This window comes from Stenella coeruleoalba, assembly GCF_951394435.1.
Source record: "Stenella coeruleoalba genome assembly, chromosome: 4".
NCBI lineage: Eukaryota > Metazoa > Chordata > Mammalia > Artiodactyla > Delphinidae > Stenella > Stenella coeruleoalba.
The window spans coordinates 61,454,164-61,470,140 of NC_137149.1; the positions used below are offsets into that span (position 1 = coordinate 61,454,164).

Sequence of the window (15,977 nt, forward strand, 5' to 3'; positions counted from 1 at the left end):
AATTGTTACCCTCCCGTGGGATCCAGGAACACAGGCCAGGAGAGCAAGGGGCGTCCCCTCGGTGGCAGCCGCAAACCCCGGAGTGCTGAATTCCCCTGCGGGGGATGCTGGCGCTCCCGGTGGCAGAGAGCCGAAGATGGTGCTCGCTGGCTGCTGCGAGGCAGAGGGGTGAGCGACGAGGGCACGTGCCGAAAAAGGAAAAAGGAAAGAAGGGGGGAAAGGAAGAAAAGGCAAAAAGGGAGAAAAAGACGGCACCCTCCGGCTTTCGCAAGGCCGAGGGAGAGCCGGAAGATGGTGCCCACCAGCCTCCAATCCTGGACAGCATCCCAGCAGACCCCTCCCCCTCAGACCAGTACTTTAAAATTAGCAAATGAACCACTTTCACGGAGAATCCGGGTGCTTTGCAAAGAGCTGCGTCCATGGAGGCCCTGAGGCAGGTGAGTCCTCTGCGGGCCCCGTAAGGGGTATTTCTAGTTCACCACAGCCCAGGGATCGCAGGCACAAGCTCTTTTGGTCTTTACAGCGGTATGTTTTGGGGGCTTGGCTCTCAGGTGCTGGTCTTAAAAGTTGGGGTGCCCAATGTGGGGTGCGAATCCGCTTCTCAGGGACAAGCTCCAGGTTTTGAGTTCCCTCAGGATTGTGGGTCTCAGGGCTGCGGTGAGGTTTATGGCGAGATTGTGTCTCAGCCTCGCCTACCGTCTTTGGTGTGGTTTCCCCTTCATTTGTCTGATGTGAAGGGGTCCCTCTACCAATTTTTAGGTTTTATTCGGAGGAGATTTTCCATACACAGCTGTACATTCCCTGTGTCCCTGGAAGGATGTGAGTTCAGGATCTTCCTTCGTCGCCATTTTGAATCCTTTTTTTTTTTTTTTCATTTTAAAAGTTTATTTTGAAGATCATGTTTTAAAAAAAGTTAAAAATAATCTGGTAAAATATTGCACGGAATACAAAAATTACATAAGTATGGTGATTAAATCAAATAAGGGAAATATGTTTTCTTCTGCAATTTTGGAAATAAGTTCTGTTGTCGTGAAGGTTCTTATACTTCCAAAAAAGGGAGGGGGTGGAAAGCATGGCAATTAAACCTGCCTCTTAATTATGTAAATATACAGTAGATACCAAATTTTTCTGTTCTTCCCAATAAGTCAGTTTTGATCTTCAGACTATGCCTTGTTTTTTAAAAGATATGATGCTAGAAATTCAGTGGGATTTTGTGGTCTGTCCTTTGCAAGTACAGTAAGTCCCTGTAATAAGATAGGCACAATTGTCTGATCCAAGTAGGCATGAGTTGGCAAAGACTGGAGGTCCACGTTCCGTTTTGATGACTCTGCTGGGTTAACCTCATTTTCTACTGTCCTTCCACTCTCATTATTTTTTCTCAGTTTACCTTGGAAATTGATCTGAGGTGTGAGAGAAAGCATTGGGGTATCACTGCTCTAGAGTATCATGGCTCTGCCTTCATAGGCAAACATCGTTATTCATTTTAATCATAGTTTATTCAGAAACCATAGATTGGTAGGTTTCTTTCCTTTTTTTTTTCTTTTTTAAAACTTAAGGGAAGTTTTGATGAATTTTTTCAAAATAAACGTTGCCTTTTTAGAGGTCAAATGATGCCTTCAACCCTAGAGTCAGAACACTGCTAGCAACTTTCAAATAGCATTTCACAGATGCAGAAACACCACTTTAACTGGTATCCTTTATACAAAGAGAACGTCAGAATGGAGCCCCACAGTGAGAAGCCAGGATCTGGTGCCATCAACAAACAAACTCAGATGACACATTAAGAAAACCAGAGTATAGCTTAATAAGAAGCAGCAACATCCATCACTGCAGGTGGCAAAGGCCTAGATGCTCTTTGCAAGCTAAGAACATAAAACTACAAAGTAGCACAAGCTGAAACCAAGGTAGCTGAAACACAATACTGTGCAAGAAAAGAGAAAATGTTCAGGAGAGAACAATGAACTATCTAGGAAAAAATAATGAAATGGGAGAATAGGAGATGAAGAGTGACGTTTGTAGTGTAACACAAGCACTTGAGACATAAAAGTAAAAATTAAGATTTACTGATGCATTCTACAAATATTTTTTTAGAGCCCACTGTATTCCAAGCACTATTCTAGGCACTTGGGATACACCTGCAAACAGAAAGACAGTGAATGAACTCTGCCATCGGGGAGGCAAATCAGGGAGGCAAACAAAGAGGAGGAGAAAGGGATTGTGATCTGCATTCATGATAGAAGGTCTACACATACAGAAGAGGTTTTAGGAAACTTTTCCAAAACATTGAAGACTGAAGTGTCCATGCTTCACCATATATTGTGAGTTTACCAACTTTAAAACAGAGCACAAGTCCTAGATAATGAAATACTTGAATACATCTTTAAAGAGTTGTCTAATTGTTTTTAAAATATTTATCCACTTCATGGCCCTTCGAAGTAGGATAAACGAATTGACACTTAGCAAACAAATGTTTTATTAATAACCACTGTAGTTTGGCAAAAGTTATCACGTTGTCATTGTTACCAGATGGGAGTACTCGCATTCTCTCCAATCTTCTTGTGATCACAAAGTTCTGAGATTAATCTTTCTCTAGGTACCTAGGCATCATTAGCATTAGATATCCAGACTGGATATCTGGACCATTAGATTTAAGATTTATTGCCTGATGTGCAACTCACAAGCACACACACACACACACACACACAGAGTGAACACACAGAGTGAACACACACACAGGGCAACCCACTTGCAAAATTCTTTCTTAGCCAGGATTATATCTGCATGGGTTTGCTGTATCTTACACTCTCAGTTTCATTTCCCTCATTCCACTTGTAGAGTCATGTCCAAGTATCTCCTGGCAGATCATGGATAGTCCATCACTCAGAGCAGGAAGATAACAAATCAGCAATACTTCTGAGGTTGTGTCAGCTTGGAAGGTAATTAAATTTGCTTGCTCTAGTTTGCAATAGTTGTTTGAAGAAGTGAAGCTCTGCCACAAATCATTTTGGCAGCTACCATTACCTTGGACTGTGAAATGGATATTACGTAGACTCATATGTCAGTCATTGTAATGCCAGCCAAGGAAAATTTTAAGAGGGGAGATATGTTTGGGGGGGAAAAAGTGTCCTGCATTGTGCACTATGCCTGCTGCACTATTATTGCTGCTGGTTTCCAATTCTTATATAAGTTTGTTTTCTTTTATCCTTTCTCTCCATCTCATGGTACTGTTCTCACTTAAGTTAGACAAATCTAGGTCCTAATTCCAATGTCAAAATATTTTCGCTGTGTTATCCTGGGACAGTGGCCTTACCGCTCTCCGCCTCAATTCTCTCATCTGTAAAATGGGCATCATGATTCTGCCAACCTAGTACAGTGTTATTTTGCTTTGTTTTTTATAAGGATTAACTGATGGAATGCAAATAAATGACTTAGTCACAGTGCATTCAGTCCACCATTCAATAATGATTTATTTGATATTACCATGTTCAAGACATTGCGTAGAGTAAATGTTTAATAAATGACAGTTATTTTTATTATTATTACTAATGAATATATCATGTTTTGACATATACCAGGAACTATGCTAGGAATGAAAAGGAACCAAAAATGAGCAGAACAGTATCTCTAACTCTCCTTCAAAAGCAGTAGCCATGTTGATATACACATACACACACACACACACACACACACACACACACAAACAAATACACACAAATATCCCTTCTCTAATCATGAACAATATAAGGCAGGAAGAGGTTGAAAATATGCCCAAGTTTCTACAGCAAATAGCAAAGGTTTTGCTAAAAGCCAGCTCAGTGCCATTTCTTTTGGACTTAAGCAAATACAATGCTCCATAATATTACAAAAAAAAATGTGAACAATTCGAAATAAAATTTCCCAAGTGGCTTTTCAAAACCCACACCAGCATTAGGGCTGTGTGCGAGAAATAACCATAGAGGAAAATGTCAATCTAAAAAATGACATGTCTTCTGCAGTCTGATAAACTGTTCGTATTACAAACCTAAACTATCCCCAGTGGATTTGGGAGTCATTAAAAATAATAAAATCAATACCTGACCAGTTACCAGATCTGCTCCACAGTCATGTTTGATTCTGCACCCAGACATTTGCCCATAGAAGGAACAGCTCTGTTCTTCATAGTAGTAGAAAGAAACTCTGTCAAACCTTACCACTTATGTTCCTTTACTATAATCTGTATCCCTGCAAGTTGTGAAATCACTTTGTATATATTTTGAAGTCATCCCCTCATTCCTGTTATCTGCTCCCTGCCCACCTTCACAAACTTATCATTTTCAGAAAAATATTTCATCTCAATTTCACTTTCATAAAATGGGCATGGTGAGTCACTAATTCAATACATCTACAATATATCCACAGAAGAAAATTTAATCTGTAGAGTTCAGCCAAATCCTTTAGGATAGAGACTTGCCAAAAAGCTGGAATTGTTTCTGAGACAAACAATAGACAGCACATAGTTCAACACTGTGTCAGATGGGGTGCATGGTGATTTTTGTTTGCAGATGTAGGGAATGAGGAGAGATGTCATCACGTTTCAGCAGAAGAAGAGCAGATAGAAGCGTAGGAGAAAGGTAGAAGGGACTGATAATAACAATATACAACAATAATATTGACAGCTATCATTTATTGCATGCTTATTCATACAGCTGAGAAAACTGTGTCTTCCCCATTGCCACACGGCAAATAGGTGGTGGAGTTTTGATTCAAACCTAACTCCAAAGCCCAGATTCTTAACCATTGTGCTGTAAATCTTGTGAAGCTAAATTTTCTCCTGAAATCGAGATTTGTCTTCTTCTTCTACCCAGCTCGGGCATTCCTAGGGCTGCCCAGGAGTGTACACAGCTATAAATGGGGGTGGAGTGGCAGCAGAGATAGTCTGAGGCAGTAGATCTGTAGCAGAGATCTGCTGCACAGAGCCCACTCCTTCTACACAGACCATGGCTTTGGGGAAACCCATATCCTAAACAATGTGGGTTTAGGTTAAAGTCCCATCAGATAACCAAACATATCCTCAATAGAGGAAGTAAAATTCAGTTAAATAGGAACTTGCTCCAAATACATTTTGCTTATTCTCTTTCTAATAGCCTCAATCTTTAAAATGACTTTTGCCAGGTATCTGAAATTGACTACATTTCTTATTTCTTATATGGACTACAATTGCTTTCTTTAAGTCACAATCCCTATGTTTACCAGCCTTTGTGTTAATTCTTTCCTTTTCTTTTTTTTTTCTTCTGCAACTCAGACAACTTTCTAGGCCACCTGTTCCTTGAAAATAACTCTAAAGAAATTGTAAATAGCTAATTGAACTTTAGCACCTTCTGCCTCAGTGTACTGCTAAAAAAAAAAGTAAATGTGACTCCAGACAACTCTAATTCAAATCCCCTTTCACTCAGCAGGAAGGAAACTAGAGCATAATGTGTAAACTACATATATTTTTTATTTCATTTATTTAAAAAATGTTTTCTTCTAACTAAAAATAATAGTTACCTATGTATTAGCATTAAATAGAATTTATTTTGCCTGCGTTTAAAAGTTCCTTCGGGGAGGCTGTAAAGATATGTATCTCTTTTGTCCTAAACAATTCAGTGAAGTTTGAAGCTGACAGAATTTTGATTGGTTGGGAACATCCATGACCCTCCTTCCTCAGCTAAAGAGAAAAAAAGGCATCTCTGAAAAGAACGATGTTGTGGTCACTGTGCCCTAGGGATGCAAAAACATCACTGAAATTTAGGTGCATGGCTCATAGGGTCTTCTTTATTGTCCAGAATTTTCAAAATTAAAACTTTTCCAAAGACTGAAGTTACCCCAACCAATAAAGATACACATCCTCACTAATAGCACTATTAATATGAAAGAAATCTATAAATAGAGACCCATTCTCAGCAGTATTCCCCTTTAAAAATAGGCAATTTCATCTGGCCTGTAGTGGATATGCCTAAGTTCTGGAGAATCAGTCATTCAAAGCCATCGGAAGTTGAACTATAATTTAAACCAACATCTGCCCAATAGAATGTGCTGCTGACTTTCTCAGCTTTCAAAATAATCTCACGAATGCAACAGCCAATATTTTTGAAAATGACTACACAGAACTTTTCCTGCTAAGTTCCTGCTTTCTAACCCGTTGGTCTGGTCTAGATTAACCTTTTTTATGCAGAAAAGTGGTCAAGAGAAAGTTGAGCTGGAGACAAGCCTGCACACCCCATGAGATCAAGTCTAGTGATGTGGGACTGTGTGTATAGTCAAAGGGAAAATTTTTTTTGCAATACAGTAAGTGTGAAAGCTTAGAGAAAAACACACAATAGCTGTATCTATACTTCGGAGAGAATTCTTGGTTGGAAACTGAGAATGCTTGATGTGGAGAGAAATTTTAAGATGTTTGCTAAATATTTAGAATGTATTATAACTACCCAAACCCCACTCCATCTCAGCTTTGGTTTTCTTGAGACACCAAATAGAGATTTAAATGTCTTTTAATAATATTTTTCTGTTAGACTGCTATTTTGATGAATGACACATCTTGCAGTATGAACCCCCATTATATTTAGGTTGCAGTGGTAACTTCTAACGCAATTGTTTCCAACAGTCCCTCCGGCTCCTTCTTCCCCTCTAAAAACACAAAACAATTAGTAACAAGCGCTATCTTTAAATAGAGAATTTACATATGATTACTGCTTTTGTTTTTACATTCAAAGCTTTAATAATTTATTGTATAAAGACCTACTGGGAATTGATAGAAAAACTACTGAGTTTTAATAGGTAAATAGAAAAAAATGAGCATTTCATAAAAGAGGAACATTATAAACAAATATGAAAAAATAATTTTTAGTATTGAATTTTTAAAATATTTTTTACAGGATATAAGATTAATTGACATACATTGTATGTGTGTGTGTGTGTGTGTATATATATATATATATATATATATATACACACATATATATATGCTTCAGAGAGTTATGCTTGTTTTGATGTTCAGCTTCTCAGCATCAGTGGTCCCTTTCCTTTCCACTTTTCTCCTCTTGGTTGGACACTAGAGGCTCCTTCCACCAGATCCTCCCCTGTCTGCTCCCGTGTGCCAGGAAGTAAGCACTTGACCCAGGTTGTGATTTTGACTCTTGACTGTAATGACAGAAGGACAGAAGAAATTGCTGCTGTTTATTCATTGTAACAATGACTACTGAGTATTTCATGCTTTTAAACCCTGCAGCTGCCAGTCTATCTTCAACCTCACTTAGAACCCTCTCCCCATATATATCTAACAAATTCTCTTTTCAGTTAAACTAGCCAGAATCTATTTTTACTGCCTGAATGCAAATTACCATAACTACACCTGTATGTTTGAGTTTCATTTTAAAACTCACTTTTCTTCTCAGGCATCTGATTCATTGTGCAAACAGCTTTGACACTGCAATGTCATGAACCATTGTTCACATATATGTTATCATAGCAAACAGCTAATTAAGATACAGTAGTCATAATAGAGTCATTCTGAAAATGGATAAATACAGTTGGTCGGTGTGTTGGCAACTTCCTCACTGACAGCCTATTCCAGAGTCATCAATTTTGTTTGCTTCATTGAGAACTTTGCCAGGATAGAATCCCTAAAAGATTGAGTGGGCGAAGAGCTACTTAGACGTGCATGCAAGGACATGACCCTAATCTTCTATGTTTTTGCCAAGCAAAGCCTAGTCCACAGACCAGCATCATCACCTTGGCACTTGTTAGAAATGCATACCCTCAGGTCCTACTCTTGAACTGCTGACACAGAATCTGCATTTAAAACCATTCCACGGGACATTTGTTTTCACATTAAAGTTTAAAAAATTCTATCCTACCTTACACTTAGCATTTTTCACTTTATAATTTACTATTTTAGTCTCCACTCTAGCTATAATAACAGACTGCCTCTATATAGGTGCTTTTCAAAGCACTTTAAGATCAATTTTATCATTTCATTTTCATAATCTTGGAAGGCATGGGCAGATAATATTGCTTACCATTCTAGAAAGGCAAGAACTGAAGCTTAGAGAAGCTGACTGATAAGGTCACCATGTAGAGTGGTACAGTCAGTATTAGCACACAGGAGTCTTCAATTAAAGAATCAGTGTTGGCTCTGGAGTGATTCATTAGTCTTCTAAGAAGGAGTTATTTCAGCAGTATCTCCTTTAAAAGGTTTGTTCAACCTTTGCTTACACCCACCAACGGGTTAGGATCTTATTCAAAAATCAGCTGTTTCACTTGTGGACTGTTTTAACTTTATAAAATACTCTGATTTGAAATATGCTTCTCATATCTTTGAGTCTAGAAAAAAAGAGAACATTTTAATCTTTTCCCCTTCAAATATTAGAAAAGAAATCTTTCTTTAAGTCTTTTCTTGTCCTGGGCAAATTATTTCAGCTACTTCCCAATGACGTATTATCTAGTCCCTCATCTTGATCATCTCTATTAAGAACACTCAAGGTATGTGGGGTTCTTAATAAAAACAGGGAAAATAAGGTCTGACCAGCATAATGTACAGTACGATAATTACTTCCATCAATCCAGACATTCTATATTATTAAGGCTGCCTAAGTTTCATTCACCCTTGGCAATATTCATATAATATTCTTGTCTTATACTGAGATTGTATCTTCATGTTCATATAAACTTTTCTCTTGTCAGGTTTCCCCCATTCTGTCTCTGAATTAGTATTTTTTTATTGTTATTCTTGGTGGTGGTTTAATTTTTGTTCCTAATACAGAGCATTAATTCTTGTTCAGTGATGTCTTATTTGTTGTAGATCATCATTCCAGACTCAGAAGGCCATTTGAAATCTGGGTTTTACTGTGAAGGTTGGAATATGGGGGCAGATTCTTCCACTCTGAGACAATCAGAGCCAGTCCTTTCCTTGACTCAGCCTCACAGACAAACAGTCCAGGCCCAGATAAATCTCTACAAATCTGCATAAGATGGGCCATCATCATCCCACTATAACTTATAGCTCTACTAAGAACTGTTGAGGTTTTGAGAGGCCAATTAATCACCCTCCTCTTTGAATTCTAAATCATTTGAGTAATAGATATCAGATTCAGAAAAGCATCAAAATACAAGCTTTATTGCTCACAAAGAATTGGTGACTGTAACGTAAAGCAGAGGCCAATAGTGACTTTTGATGTCCATGCCCCTCTCTCCTTCATAGGAAGCTGACCTGTGCTAACACATGCGGGGCTGGAGTAGAGAGAAGAACACATTCAGCCTATAGACAGGTAGCTTGGAAACAGAACCAATGAGAGGCAAGAAGGGGCAGTTAGATTAGACAGAGCCCCTTTTCCTAATCTCAGTCATCAGATCAATCACTCCACCTCCAGTGGGGAGAACCACTAAGGAGGGGAGGTCCAGGAACGTTCTCTCAGTGTGTTCTCTGCTGGGGTGGGAAGTGGAAGTCGCACTCCTCCCAAAATGGAAGGAACAAAATAATGTGTCCCCACTAACAAGAAGCCCTGGAGTAGGGTGTTGATCCTGCCAGGCAGGCTGTTTGCTGTCTCTTGCATGAGATTTGTTCATTTCTCCCACTAATCCTTTGCAAATACCACTGCTTGATTAGAATCCTTCCCCCTTCTCCACTAAAACAAATCTCCCTTTGGCTCTGTTTACTTACTGGGATTGCAATATTTGAGTCATTGAATGTTGAAACACCTAAAAATCAAATTTGTTTCAAAGGCAGACACATCAAATTTAAATAGCTGCTGCCCATGAGATGGAATAAGGCTCTTAGGTATCCAGTGATCAAGGTCTTTTCATGCGCATGAAACGCAAATTTAAAGGCCCTATGATCCCCTATTCAGTCTCCCTGGAAGAAATTAACACTCCACCAAAACATCAGTGCAAGTATTAACCAATGTATATACTTAGGGAAAAAAATTTAGGTAGGGATATGTTACTTGAAAATTTTCAGGAATAAAATTCTAGGTGGATGTGTGTTATTGACTAAACTTTTAAAAAGGATAGGCTTAAAGCAACTTAACTCTGAGTTTTTGTTTTACTTATAATACTTCCCCAAATTGAAAATACAATTTTAGAAGAGGGGTCAGCAAATATTTTTTGTAAAAGGCTTGATAGTGACTATTTAGGCTTTGAGGTTCATTTAGCCCCTATTGGGACTACTCAACTCTGCTTTGCTGTTGTAATGTGAGAACAGCCATGGACAATGCACTTTTGAGATTGTATGCTCCTTAAATGACCATCTTCATTAGCTTTTTTCCAGATTGATTTACCAAACTCTGCCTCTTAAATGTGTTTGAATATTTCTACTAAAGATCTTTTCACCTTCTGGAGGTTTTACATCATTTATGCTTAGCAAAAATTATTTTTTTCAAAAGGCAGAACTTTTTTCTTTTCCCCTGGATTATTAATAAGGTTTAATTATTTTGGACATATGAAACATAATTATATTTACAAACCAAGTTTCTGCTCAGTCCACAGCTGAATCTGACAGCCTGCACATTTAAACAATAAAGGGAGCATTAGGTGTTTGATAAAGGATTTATTAGATGAAAATTCTTTGGGTAAGTTAGTTCCTAAGGAAGAACCTGGAATTGTGACGCTCTATGCCAAGTAAGAGAACCCTGTAGCTTCTACTCTAGACACTTGTGAAGTATCTACTTTATATGCTTAGTTTTTATGTTGCTGTGCCTCTTCATTTATAGATAATAAATGAAACAAGTGGGAAGAAAGTTAATAATATATTCATCATTATTAATATGTAAATAATATTATAACTAAATTTATAATTATATTAATGTTTAATACCTTAATACTATATAATACTGTATTATTTTCTATTAAAATATATTCAATAATATCAAAATTATTATCATTTTAATAATGTAATAATTATGAATATATTAATGAATTATTATTCAAAGACAGGCCTTAGGTCATGTGCACACTCTCTTGGACACATAATATCAATTTAGATCTGATTCTTAGAAAGAAACTTTTGTTGGAAGATAGAAATCCTAATTTGTATCTGACTATGGACATTTTCTCACCACAATCCAATTTTAAATACTGATTTTTTTTTTCCTTTTCTCGGTTTTTTTTCACCAAAGAAACATGTATGGAGGAAAGAAACAGTAACGTAGAGTAAGACTAGATTCATCTTTCCATTTCCTTCCAGAGGTTTTATCAAACCTCCCATTAATTGGTGCCCTCTATTGCTTTCAAACAACTATTAGTAGTTATTATATAAGAAACTTATCAGGGTGATTAAGAATGATTTCCTCTGCAGTTAATGACAATGGCAGGCTACATTAGGTCAGCCAAACATGTTAGCTTTGCAAAAACACTCTGCTCACTGGGATATTGTATCTTGTTCACTGTGGGAGAGTGAAAAATAGGAAAGATGCTGAGCCCAAGCAAGCTCTTTGTGGAAAGCAGGACACACAGGAGCTCCAAGCGTGTATGCAGAGAGGTGGTTGTCTTGGTGGCCAGGGTTTGAAGGACTTCCAAGTGAAGGCTTAAAAGCGTTTCTCAGATTGTAGCCCACATGCAATGTACATCAGAATCACTAAGATTAAGTACTTAAAATGCAGATTCCTGATTCCCACTTCAGAATGACTTAATGAAAATCTCTGGAGTTGCAGCCCAGGAATCTGCCCTTGTTGGTAATCATCTCTAGATGAATTTTATGCATATGAAGGTTTGAAAAGCACTGAATCAGTGGCTCATGCTGCAGAATGTTCTACTTTTCATACTCCACTAGAGATTTCAAATAATAACCCATTGGGTCTTAGGAAGGTCTTGTGCTTATTTGAAAGGCAGATTCCCCAAGCCTATTTGCACAAAAGTAGGAATTCTTAATTATATTGGAGTCATTGACCTTGGCAGATCTAGAATCCCCTGAATTATACATAAAGTGTGGTGTGTTTCTGTATTTTTCCGGGTTGAAGATGTTTATCCTTTATCAGATTTTCAAATAGCTCCCTAACTCCCTCCCAAATTTCTGGATCACTGGACTAAAGGGATCAAATGCAACAGACTTACTCTGCTGGAGACTTCATTTACCATGGTCAAGACAGCAGGTCATTTGCTTGATGACAAGAAGAATTAGTCCTTAAAACGTTTTGCAGCTTTTTTATCATAAGTTTTTCATTTCATAAATTATCACCTGTTTCTGAAGTAAAATACACACATTCATCATCAACCTAATATCAGAAGTCTGGATCTGAATGTTCCATCAATTGAATGCAAAATTCATGTCAAGGATGGGAAATTGCTAAACTTCTGACCACAAATGCACCCTCTATTTCCTATTATCTATCACAGATTTTGCTTCCATAAAAAGGAAGAGGTTTTTGTGCCTGAGATCACCTGTAATTTTTACCCTGGCACTATCTCACTGGAAATATTATAAATCTCCATTGTTGTGTGGTAGTCTTTGCACAAAGAAGTTATAACAAGAGAAGAAATGAAGCTAAGTGAAAGTAAATAAGGATAGAACCTACAACTATTTATAACACTGTGAATCTGGGTTAGTGACAAAAAGCTATTTATGTCTGGTTAATAATATTGTGTCAAGAAATACAGCCTCTTAGACAAAGAAGAAGAGTTCTTTATAATGTGAATTTTACAAAAAGCAAAATCTTTAGTTAATATATATAAGCTGAAAGCAAATAACTATTGCAAAACAATATTCTCTAACTAGAGTCAGAACTTAAATTTTGGTCTATAGCAATGGTACAAATAATAAATCTAGATAGGAAAGAAGTGCTCAATTCTCTTTGCATACAAAGAGACAAAGAATTTGGCTCAAGAAAACTGCCTCAGCAATGTACTCAGTGGTCCCATGGATCTCTCTTGCTTCAACAGTGTGCGGACAGAACAGACACAGGGACGCCCCTTTCTTCAGCCTCCAACCACCCTCAAACCTTTTTTCCAGTCACAACCTTCAGAATCAGCCACTCAGCTAGCCTCAGTCACCTGGACCAGCCAACACCATTTTTTGAGCTTAACTCCTTATTACCAATCAACCATAAGCTCCCAGATTCGTCAGAATTACTCCACCAAGGTGGAGGCTGCTGACAGCCTCCTGGTCAACGTGCATCTTTGGGCCTCCTACTCCTACCTCTCTCTAGGCTTCTGTTTCAACCTCAACATTGTGGCGCTCTGGAGGGCGTAGGCCACTTTTTCCGAGAATTGGCCAAGGAGAGGTACGAGGGCACCGAGCATCTCTTGAAAATGCAAAACCAGCGCAGCGGCCATGCCCTCTTCCAGGACGTGCAGAAGCCATCTCAAGATGATGGGGTAAAACCCAGGACACTATGGAAGCCACCATTCTCATGGAGAAGGACCTGAACCAGGCCCTTTTGGATCTGCACGACCCTCGCAGACCCCCACCTCTGTGACTTCCTGAAGAGCCACTTCCTGGAATAGGAGGTGAAACTCATCAAGAAGATGGGTGACCAGCTGACCCACTTCTGCAGGCTGGCTAGTCCCCAGGCTGGGCTGGGCGAGTATCTCTTTGAAAGGCTCACCATCAAACATGAGTAGGCAACTCCAGAGCCCAGTGGCCTTTGAGGAGCCCCTCTGGCATCAGAGCTTCTGCCTGAAGCCCTGCTCTGCAGCCACTAGGCAGTTTTTTTAACCTCCCTGGAGCCCTCTCCCAAGCCTTGGACCAAATGGAAATAATAAAGCTTTTTGCAACAAAAAAGAAAAAAAAAAAAAAGAAAACTGCCTCACAACAAAATCCTGGGCCCATGGACACTGCAGAAATGCCTAAACTCTAATGTTAGTTTTCCACCTGTTTGCCACCTTCTAGCTTATATTCCTACTTGCTAGCAACGTCTGTGACATATAGATATCACACTATATACTTCTTCAATAGGTACATGAATAAAAGATAATCACTAAAGAAAGTCGAGATTCTCATTATATTAGGGTAAATATATGAACTACATGAAAAAAATCTCAATGGCCTAAGACAGTACACTTTGTTCCTCGCTCCTAGAAAGCTCAGTGCATAGCAATGGCAAGTCCTGTTCCATGCAGCAGTTCAGAGACCAGTATAAATTCTGGACTCTTCTTTCCTGGGGGTCGACATCTAGCCAGAAGGAGGAAGAGAGAGAACGGAAAAAAAACATGAGAGGCTTGAATGGGCCACTCCTGGACATGGCATACATCACTTCCACCTACATTTCATCAATCAGATATCCATCACATGGCCCCGCTTAACTACAAAGGAGGCTGGGAAGAGTGGGTAGGCTGTGTACTCGGGGAGGAGGTGGGGAAGGAGGGGGAATGATGGGGTTCAATTAACAATTAGCTTGTCTCTTCTACACCAGAATTAGGGAAAGCCCTTTCCTAACCTACGTAAGTCATACGTACCAACTTAGAGCCAACTCTGAGTTTACTTACCTGCATTATGATCTGTGCCATGGGATTTTTTTTTTCACTAGCTATTATCCTAAGTAGTAAGATCAACCTAGTTGTAATGTTGAGTGAGTGAGATGCTTACTAGTCTAACAATACAAGAGGGGCTCTTCTAAGATTTAATTGTTACAACTTACTAAATGTCTCTTGGCGTTTTTAACCGCTTAACCAACAAGCTGTTTATTATTGAATCGTTCTTCAGTATAATTGCGATTATAGTTCTGAAGTTCTTCCTAAAGAGGCCTAGGTTTTCTAATGTAAGGTATCCCAACTCTCCTCTCCTTCCCATAAGCATTAATCAAGCAATGGATCCTTTTATTCACACTGTTTTGACATGCACAATGTGTGAAAAGCATAATGAACTAATGGAGTTAGCTGTTTCAATCTCACATATTCACCTCTTTGACCCTGTGGGACCATTTCTTAATGAAACTATCAGCTGTACATACCAATAAGATCGGGATTTATGCAATTACCTCTCAATTCTCAGCTACTCATTAGCAAACTACCTCTTCAGCAGTTAAATGAATTAACCATTTAGCTAAGAGAGGCTTCATTGCTTTATCCATTTTTATCTCTTTAATATATCATAATAATATGCCTCATATTCACTGTTCTGTTGATTTATGAGCAAGGTTTTCCGTGTTTAAAAAGAGATGCTAAAATTTATTTTTCTATTAATTGTGAAGTCTTTCCCACCTGCCTCTCACCCCTCCCTCCATTCCATTTTTCTACATTTCTCCAGTATATGTTCATTTTTATAGTCAAAAAAGCAGTTAACCCCAAGGCTTGTTAACAAACCTAAAGATGCATTTCATCCTTCTTACATTCATGTATTTGATAATATATATATCAGTATTACTCAGAAAAAAATGGGAGAGGAAGGGCTGGCATATTCTATCATAGAAAAGTGCTGTGCATAGAGAGTGTTTAGTAACTAAAACATCAAAAAAAATCTTGCTATGGTAAGGTTTATCTATAGGAATTAGCATTACAAGGTATTTTACTTCTAAAACATGCTATTCATGTAACACAGTTTTGAAAATGCTTGGTCTCTTCCACTCCCACTTGCTTTAGTCATTCTCTTTTTTTACTCCTACGTCATATCTAGTTCCTAGGAACATTTTTTTTATATCTTTATTGGAGTATAATTGCTTTACAATGTTGTGTTAGTTTCTGTTGTACAACAAAGTGAATCAGCTATAAGTATACATATATCCCCATATCCCCTCCCTTTTGAGCCTCCCTCTCATCCTCCCTATCCCAGCCCTCTAGGTCATCACAGAGCACCACCGAGCTGCTCTCCCTGTGCTATGCAGCAGCTTCCCACTAGCCATCCATTTTACATTTGGTAGTGTGTATGTGTCAATGCTACTTTCATACATTATTGGGTCAAAAAAGGATGATAGGATGTTTCCATTGTTCCACAAAACCCATACCTTGACAAATGCCATATATACAAATACTAAAAAATTGCTACAGATTACAATGACAACCTTCTTTCTAAGGGCTTTTAAAAAAATTGCAAC

General features: G+C 38.4%; 1 long non-coding RNA gene and 1 pseudogene across 2 annotated transcripts in view; both read left to right on the plus strand.

The window, feature by feature from the left end:
- Positions 1-311: 311 nt before the first annotated feature.
- The window catches only part of LOC307186007, a 137,797-nt gene continuing 122,131 nt past the window's right edge, over positions 312-15,977 (plus strand). The window contains exon 1 of the long non-coding RNA XR_013828235.1: positions 312-437. This is a non-coding gene — a long non-coding RNA (uncharacterized lncRNA). The remainder of the gene's footprint in view (positions 438-15,977) is intronic.
- Positions 12,757-14,164, plus strand: LOC307185573 (ferritin light chain-like; annotated as a pseudogene). Its single transcript has one exon. The product of its transcript is annotated as a ferritin light chain-like (transcript).